We start from the raw sequence: 7,482 nt of genomic DNA, 5'->3' as shown, positions 1-7,482 counted from the left end.
AAGGGGACCCCTGTTCCCCAGCCCAAGCAGGATGGAGGGGCAGTGCCCAGAGCACTCCAGCTGGCCTCCTCGAAAACCCCCGAGGTGGGGGAGGTGGTTACTTCCGAGGACTGGGGAAACGGAGGTCTCTCCTCCCGACAGGAAAGCTGCCCCACCGGCTGAGTGACATATTTGTGCAGCTCCTGGTTCTGAGGCACCGGCCCGCCCTGCGAGGCTGGGGGTGGATGTGTGGGAAATCCCAGGCCCCTGCTCACCACTTTGAAGCCCAGCTCGTGGGAGAAGGAGGAGGAGGAGACCCTGAGTCCCGGATGGACAGGGAACAGGAAGGAGTCCAGGCCCCTTGGAAGCAGACGTTCTGAGGCTGGCCTGGCTCTCCCCTTGCAGCCTGGTGTCTGGAGGGCATTCTTGCCCAGTCATCAGCATGTGCACCCACAGGAACATTATCTCTTAGAACAGAGATTTCTACGGGGTTTAAAAAATGTCCAGGGACCGGCCCGGTGGTGCAGTGGTTAAGTTCATTGCACTCCGCTTCAGCGGCACTGGGGTTTGCAGGTTTGGATCCCAGGTGCGGACCTACACCACTCATCAAGCCATGCTGTGGCAGCGTCCCACATACAAAAAAAGAGGAAGATGTGCAAGATGTTAGCCCAGGGCCACTCTTCCTCAAGAAAAAGAGGAAGATTGGCAGCAGGTGTTAGCTCAGGGCCAATCTTCCTCACCAAAAAAAAAAAAAAAAAGCAAAAACAAACAAACAAACAAATTAAAAGAATGTCCAGGTCAGTGGTGTTCAAGTGTTTCTAAAGCAGCGGGAAACTTTTAGTTGTCCCCATCACTCCATTTGTAAAATAGATGAAACTGAAGGTGCTGGGGTGAAGTGGGCTGGGCCCAGCTTCCCCTCCACCCTGCCTGCCCCATGTCCCAGACCCTGTGTGAAAACCCCTGTTCTAGCCAGCCTCCTGGGTTTCATGAAGGAACTGAGGGGAGAGGTGGAGATTGTCTCAAAGTCATGCACCTGGGCAAAGGCAGGTCAGCCAATGCGATTCAGGAGGGTATGTCAGACCTATTTGCTCACCGGGCTTTGTCACCCACCTGCAAGTGTGTGAGGCTGGGCGGGTGGAGGAGAGTGGGCCTGGGGTGGAGGGGCCAGCAAGGATCTGGGTAGGTGGGCTAGAGGAGGGGGCTGCAGAACTGGAGCTGGGAGGGCTGACGTGATCTTTCCTCCCACAGACCTTGCTGGCCATACCCCCCAGCCCTGTGGGCGATGTGGGTTCTTGGCTGTGTGTTTGGGGGGTCCTGAGGAGGGGGCCCTCCCTGGGGTGCTGAGGAATGGTCAAAATGGTCAAACGTGAGATGCTGATTTAGGGGTGCAAGAGCCGTGGAGAGGAGGTGGTATCAGAGAGAAGGACAGCTGGGGAAGGGGGATAGGGGAAGGCCACAAGTGGTCCTGCCTGGGACAGGGAAGGAAGGTGGGGAAGGTTGCCCTGTGGAGGAGGGGAGGGTGGGCTGCGGGGTCCGCAGCCTCTTCCGCACGCAAGAGGACACAAATGCTCTCCAGGCCCTGGGCTCCTGCCGCTCAGGCCACCTGGGATCTCTCCCTGGCCGGTGAAGGCCTAGGTTCTCTATCTCTTCCTTTCTTCCATTCTTTAAAGCTTGCTCTGTATCATGCTCGCTTCACCACTGGAAGACGGCAGGGAGCAGGGCGAGTTCCCTGACCACAGGGCAGCATCTTCCCCAAGCTAGACAGGGGCTCTTGGGAAGAGCACGTATCAGGAGGACCCCAGCCCCTGCCCAGGGTCCTGCTGCCCCTCACCCCATCTCCCACCCAGCCCAGCCCAGCCTCTGAAATGGAGTCAAGGTCTAGGACCTCCTTACCCCCCAGTTCAGCAAAAGTCTCTTGCTCAGAGCTTAGAGCAGTTTAAGGAAGAGGAAATGTTTAAGAAAATCCAAGAAAACCAAATTATAACATATGTCCAGGTGTGACATGACTCAGCTAGTGCACATTCTCCAACCTCCAGACCAGAACCCTCCCCCACCCCACAATGGCTCCCGAGGTGGGGGCAGCAGGAGGGGGAGGATTCATGTTCCCCGGCGGGTCCCCGGCAAGGGTGTTCTCGGAGAGTCTCCATCTTCTCGGCGCTGAGTGTTCCCTTTGTGGCTGGGCTCGGGGACACGGCATTGCTGGACGCCTGGGCTTTGGGAGGGTCTTGACGTGGCAGTGTTACCCCAACAGTGAGGCTGGGTCTTGGGAGAAAGTGGTCTACAACAGGGGTGATATTTAAGCTATTCAACATCCAGCGGCGCTGAGGGGTAAGAACTGAGCTGGAGCAGGGCCCCTGAGTTATGAGATGTGGGTGGCTGCCGTGACAGCGGGAACTTGGGGGTGGGGGCGGGTAAGAGAGATGGGGTGGGACAGTGGCTGTTTAACAATTGCTCCTGGAGAATTTCAAGAGTTTGATAACCTGTGCGCACGTGGTTAGCCAGACACGGAGTTGGCTGCCTAGAGCCTGTGTGGTCTTTTGGGAACTCTGAAATGTTAAGGATAAAAAGAGAAGGGGGAGCCCTGGGGGGTGTTGGTGGCAGGGCCTGTGAGAGAATACCACCACCAGCACTTAATATTCATAGAGCTCTCACTGTGCTGGTATCAGGCTAAGTGACTGACACTTCTTAGGTCATGTGCTATGTATACATATTTTTTTAATCTTTACTTTTTATTTATTGAAGTCAGAATAGTTTATAACTGTGAAATTTTAGCTGTACATTATTGTTTGTCAGTCACCATATAAATGTGCCCCTTCACCCCTTGTGCCCACCCCCAACCCTCTTCCCCTTGGTAACCCCCAAACTGTTCTCTCTGTCTGTGTGTTAGTTTATCTTCCATATATGAGTGAAATCATGCAGTGTTTCTCTTTCTCTGTCTGGCTTATTTTACTTAACACCATACCCTCCAGGTCCATCCATGTTGTTGCAAATGGGACGATTTTGTCTTTTTTTATGGCTGAGTAGTATTCCATTGTTATATACATATTTTTTATTGAGATCACACTGGTTTATAACATTATATAAATTTCAGACATACATCATTATACTTCGACTTCTGGGTAGACTACATCATGTTCACCACCAAAAGTCTAGTTGCCATCCATCACTGTACACACGTGCCCTTTTATCTCTTTTGTCCTCCTCAACCCCCTTCCTGTCTGGTAACCACCAATCTGTTCTCCGTATCTATGATTTTGTGTATCTTCCGCATATGAATGAAATAATAAGGTAATTGTCTTTCTCCTTCTGACTTATTTCACTTAGCATAATACCATCAAGGTCCATCCATGTTGTTAGATACGGCAAGATTTCGTCTTTTTTATGGCTGAGCGGTATTCCATTGTGTATACATACCGCATCTTCTTTATCCATTCATCTCTTGATGGGCACTTGGGTTGCTTCCAAGTCTTGGCTATTCTGAGTAATGCTGCAATGAACATAGGGTGCATGTATCTTTTTTTAAAATTTTATTTATTTATTTATTTTTTCCCCAAAGCCCCAGTAGATAGTTGTATGTCATAGTTGCACATCCTTCTAGTTGCTGTATGTGGGACGCGGCCTCAGCATGGCCGGAGAAGCGGTGCGTTGGCGTGCCTGGGATCCGAACCCAGGCCACCAGTAGCAGAGCGCGAGCACTTAACCGCTAAGCCAGGGGGCCGGCCCGCATGTATCTTTTTGAATTAGTGTTTTCATGTTCTTTGGATAAATATCCAGAAGTGGACTAGCTGGATCACAGCTCATGTGATATTTTTAAACAGTGTTATTGGGGGGGCCGGTCTGGTGGTGCAGCGGTTAAGTGCCCACGCTCTGCTTCGGCGGCCCGGGGTTCGCAGGTTCTTCGGATCCCGGGCCCGCACCGATGCACCACTTGTCAAGCTGTGCTGTGGCAGTATCCCATATAAAAAGTAGAGGAAGATGGGCACGGATGTTAGCCCACGGCCAATCTTCCTCAGCAAAAAAGAGGAGGATTGGCATCAGATGTTAGCTCAGGGCTAATCTTCCTCACACACAAAAAAAAACAAAAAAAAACAAAAACAGTGTTATTGAGGTATAGTTGACATAACATGTGTACGTTGCACATGTGTACAATCTGATACATTTTGACAAATGTATATAACCTTGAAACCATCACTACAATTAAGATAATGAATGAATTCATTACTCCAAAAGTGTCCTCAGAACCCTTTGTAATCTCTCCCTCCTGACCCTTCCTCCCATCCCCAGGCAGCCGCTGACCTGCTTTCTGTCACTATAGATCAGTTTCCATTTTCTAGAATTGTATATAACAGTAGCTAATTTAATATTTACAACACCCGCTGATGTTGCTACTACTATTATTGTCATCACCTCCTTTTTACAGATGAGAAAACAGAGACACAGAAAAGTTAAATGACTTGCCCAAAGTCACACCACATGGCCATGGAGGGGTGGAGCCAGGATTTGGACCAAAGGAGTGTGGCTTCAGAGTCTGGCCTCCTAACCACTGCACCATACTGCCCCTCACACAGCAGCCCCCTTGCTGTTGGCAGTCAGCTCACTTCCAGGGCCTAGCCCTGCCCTGGGTATGGGGGAAGCACAGGTGGGGCCACTGCCTGTGAGGAGCAAACAGGTGAATGAAGGGGACCCTCACTACTTACCCTCTCTGAGCCTCAGTTTTCCCATCTTCAAATGGAAGTAATCATCAACTGTTGAAAGGATAAACAAATTGTGGTCTCTCCATACAATGGAATATTCATCCATAGAAAGGAATGAAGTTCTGATATGTGCTTCAGTGTGGGTGAACCTTGAAAACTTTATGCTAAGTGAAAGAAGCCAGACACAAAAGCCCCCATATTGTTTGATTCCGTTTGTATGAAATATCCCAATAGGTAAATCCATGAAGACAGAGAGCAGATTAATGGTTGCCACGGGCTTGGGGGAGGAGGGAATGGGAAGTGACTGCTTCATGGGTATGGGATTTCCTTTTGGGATGATGAAAACGATTTGCAGCTAGAGGGGAGGTTGCATAACACTGTGGCTGCACTAAATGCCACTGAGTTGTTCACTTTAAAATGACTCATTTTTTGTTATGTGAAATAAGGTGATGAGCCTACCACACAGGTGGTTGTGAGGGTCACGTTTCGTGAAACTGAGTCAAAGGCAGAACGTGAGGGGCTCCCGTGGTGCCTGGCACACAGAAGTGTCCAGGAGAGCTCAGCTGGAGGTGCAGATGGTTCTGACACCAAGGATGAGGTGACAACAGGTGCTCCCGCCAGGTGGGGGATTCTAGGTCCAGGCCTGAGCCCAGGAAGGTCTCTCTGGACTTGTTGCCCCTTTTCACAGAGGCTAGGGGGAAGCAAGGAGGGTTTGGGAGAGGGATGAGGGAACCCCAGGACCGTGAATCTGGCCAGCAGAGTGTGGAGTGTCTTAGCCAGGCTGGGCCTTGGCTGGAGCGAGCTGTGGGCCAAAAGAATGACTGGAATCCAAACCCAAATGAGGGTCAAGAAAGATCTTAACAAGGGCCTGGAACCCCTTCCTGCCACCAGAAGAGAGGCGGTGTGGGTTTCCCCTCCGGCAGGCTTTTCCACGTGTGTCCTCGGAGGCCCCTTTTGTCTGAAGAGGCTTTCTGTTTCATCATGGAGAAAAGCCTTGGGGCCAACTCTCCCACTGCAGTCTGGTCGGGCGGGGCTGAGGCCAAGCCTGGGAGGAGGTTGGTGGCCTCCAGGGCCCCCCGGGTTCTCTCTGCCTGGGCTGAGGGAACTTGACCCCTGGACCAAGAGACCGTGGTCATCTGGAACCTCCAGAACAGTTGGCTCGGGGCTGGGCACACAGCATGGTGTCTTAATGACACCAAGACTCCAGCTAAAGACCCCAGCATACTTTCTAAGCGTCTTTTTCAGAGCAGAGCTTGGATGGAGCAAAAGAGGAGATAGAAGCGTTTGGGCCTCTTTGGGGTAACTCAAGAGGCGAGTGTCGGAGGAGGCAGATTGGAGCAAGGCTTTGAGAAGGAGGACTGGGGTGCATGACCACGCAGCAGCTGCAGGCTTCGGCCAGGACGACAGGGAGCTGTCTGCTCTCCAGCCTTTCTGCGATGATCACCAAGAGTAAACAGTAAAAATCGAAACAATAAACACTGATGAGAGGGCAGTAATAACTACAGTTTATGTTCAGCCAGCCCGCTGCGGGGGTGGGGTTGAGGACTGGATGGTAAATAACAAGCAAAGACTGTAAATTATCCTCGGAGACCTAATCGATGCCGTGAGGAGCTTGACCCAACTCCCTGTCCCAGGAAGTGTGGGAGCCCATCCTCGGAAGTCCTGGGACTCCTGAGGCTGTTCTGATGCTGGAGAAGGGGAGACCCTCAGCTGGGAGACCAGAGCCTGTGTTCCAGCCCTAGCTCTAGCTTGCTGTGCTGCCCGGGGCTGGTCGCCGCCCCTCTCTGTGCTCCTTTTCCTTCAGCTGTGAAACAGCGGCCTCCGATAGTCTATGATTCCAAGTTCCCTCTGCCGCACACAGTTTCTCAAGATTCCTGGGCTTCCTGGACCCTTTTAGGAAGAGGTCAGCCTCCTCCAACCTCCTTGGAGGGCCCAGGCATAGGGAAGGAGTAGGGTGAATGAGGGTCCTGCCAAGGCCCCTGCCCAGCCAGTGACAGGAAGGCAGTGGATCACGGCACAGGGAGCGATTTTACTGGAAAGATGAAAGGAAATTGCATCTTTAATAATTCACCGGCCGGTTTGGAGGGAGGCATGTTGGCGGGGCTGCGGAGCCGCCCGGCGATCCCAGCCTCTGTTCCTGGAAATCCGCTGGCTCCAGAGACTGCCCGAGAGACCCAGGGCTCTCTATCTCCTCCTGGCCGAGGGACAGCGGGAGCCGACAGAGTCTAGACCAGGGTGAGAGGTTAAAACACAGCCATCCCGGGAACCTGCTATATTGATATCCCCAGCAAAAAGGGAGCCGAAATAATCAATACGGCAGCAGCCCAGGAAAGCCGCCAAGCTCGGGCCCAGCCCCGAGCGGTCGCTGCAGGAAAGGAGCGCTGGGGCTCTGCAAACCGCGCGGGGCTCCAGCCAGCAGACGGGGGGCCGCTGCCTGTGCCCACCCGGGCTGGGAAGGGGCCTGACCTCCAGGAGCCACGGATGCTGGGCAACCTGTCCAGCTGGTGGGGTGGGGTGCAAGGGACACACTGCCCAGTGTCCTCAGCCAGTCCTGGCTTTGGCTTCCCTCCTGGTCCCTCTCAAGTGGGAATGCCTTCACTGATTCACACGAGTGGCAGGACCCACCTTCTGCTTCCCTTCAGAGGGCAGCCTGGGAGCCTTTAGTGCCAGACAAGCAAAGAAGTGGACTGAAGCCAGAGGAACTGGCCCGGAACACAGGCGGAAGATGCCAAAGAAAAAGTAGCTGAAGAATTGTTGGTTCTGGAGTCCAGAGATGTTGGTTTTCCTCCCAGCGCAGCCCCCTGGGTGA

The sequence above is a fragment of the Ceratotherium simum genome, chromosome 14, assembly GCF_057802395.1.
Source record: "Ceratotherium simum simum isolate JZ-2026a chromosome 14, ASM5780239v1, whole genome shotgun sequence".
NCBI classification, from domain to species: domain Eukaryota; kingdom Metazoa; phylum Chordata; class Mammalia; order Perissodactyla; family Rhinocerotidae; genus Ceratotherium; species Ceratotherium simum.
Note: the sequence above shows the minus strand (reverse complement) of the source record.